The sequence below is a fragment of the Lucilia cuprina genome, chromosome 2 (assembly GCF_022045245.1).
Source record: "Lucilia cuprina isolate Lc7/37 chromosome 2, ASM2204524v1, whole genome shotgun sequence".
NCBI classification, from domain to species: domain Eukaryota; kingdom Metazoa; phylum Arthropoda; class Insecta; order Diptera; family Calliphoridae; genus Lucilia; species Lucilia cuprina.
Genome location: NC_060950.1, coordinates 10,268,934 through 10,270,904, shown reverse-complemented (window position 1 = coordinate 10,270,904; position 1,971 = coordinate 10,268,934).

Genomic DNA, 1,971 nt, shown 5'->3' with positions numbered 1-1,971 from the left:
TTACTAACTTACTAACTTACTAACTTACTAACTTACTAACTTACTAACTTACTAACTTACTAACTTACTAACTTACTAACTTACTTACTTACTAACTTACTAACTTACAAACGATTTATGAGCGAATTCTCATAAGATTCCCATGTATTACAAGAACTTTTAAGTCGGCTCTAGAAATTGTCATAAAACATGTAGTACCTATTTTTTAACATTACTTTAAGTATTTATGCAGTAAAATTTCATCCTTCTCTTGTCTTCAGCTTTTAGCCATTATTTTATTTAACAATAGCAATTTTGTGCATGAAATATTATGTCATGTACATATATTATGGGGGACCAAAAAATAATAAACTAATATGCATATATTTATTTGTATTTTCAAATTATAGTAAATAATAAGAGCTATTTTTTAAATTAAATTCAGGTTTTTATTCCAGTAGAAATTAAGAATTGATCTTCCCTACGTTTAACAACGTACCAACCTATTGTAAATAATTGTATATACATAGCTATGAAAATTTGTATACATATACATATATGTTTAAAATAGTATGTGTTCTTACTATGATGACTATATGTAAATATTAAATTTCTATTTTGGGAATAGGTAGCTATTTTATTTACCAGTAGATACAAATAGGTTTTAACAAAATTGCTTTGGCAGCTTGATACTTGTACAAATCGCAAAACGTAACAAGAATTTCAAATTGAAATAAAGACATTTTATATTTTTCATATTTGAAAAACAAAGTATTTACTTGTGGGAAAAGAATACGAATTGTCTGGAAATAAACAAGATTTCTAACTAAAAATCCATTTACTGTTGTTATTGTAATATACATACACATATATAGAGCATAGAAACCATGGAAAATAAATTATTTTGTTTAGTGCTTGATTTGTTTTTACAAGATTTACAAAAATTTATAAAAAACATACTTAATATGTATTTATAAAACAAAAAGAAATTACAATTTGGAAAGTATATCGAATTGATATTTTTGAAAATTAATTATTTTTTTATGTTTTAGAAATTTTTATGTTTGTATAAGTTTAAACGCTTACAAAACTAAAGTTGAGTTTTTTTTCGCAAACAACAATTTTTGTCCTTAAAACTAATGTCTAGTCTATAGTCTAGTCTATAGTCTAGTCTATAGTCTAGTCTATAGTCTAGTCTATAGTCTAGTCTATAGTCTAGTCTATAGTCTAGTCTATAGTCTAGTCTATAGTCTAGTCTATAGTCTAGTCTATAGTCTAGTCTATAGTCTAGTCTATAGTCTAGTCTATAGTCTAGTCTATAGTCTAGTCTATAGTCTAGTCTATAGTCTAGTCTATAGTCTAGTCTATAGTCTAGTCTATAGTCTAGTCTATAGTCTAGTCTTAACTTAACTGGTGTAGTATATGTATGTCTAGTCTAGTTTCTTGTCTATAGTCTAGTATATAGTCTAGTCTTAAGTCCAATCTTTATTGTAGTCTATAGTCTAGTCTTAAGTCTAGTCTAAAGTCAAGTCTTAAGTCTAGTCTAAAGTCTAGTCTTAAGTCTAATCTTTATTGAAGTCTATAGTCTAGTCTAAAGTTTAGTCTAAAGTCTAGTCTAAAGTCTAGTCTAAAGTCTAGTCTAGTCTAAAGTCTAGTCTAAAGTCTAGTCTAAAATCTAGTCTTAAGTCTAGTCTTAAGTCTAGTCTAAAGTCTAGTCTAAAGTCTAGTCTAAAGTATAGTCTAAAGTCTAGTCTAAAGTCTAGTCTAAAGTCGAGTCTAAAGTCTAGTCTAAAGTCTAGTCTAAAGTCTAGTCTAAAGTCTAGTTTATAGTATAGTCTAGTCTATAGTATAGTTTAAAGCCTAGTCAATAGTCTAGTCTATTTTCTAGTCCATTGTCTAGTCTATAGTCTAGTCTAAAGTCTGGGCTATAGTTATTATTGAATAGACTGTTATAGTATAGTTATTTCTAGTCTGGTATAGTTTTGCATATTC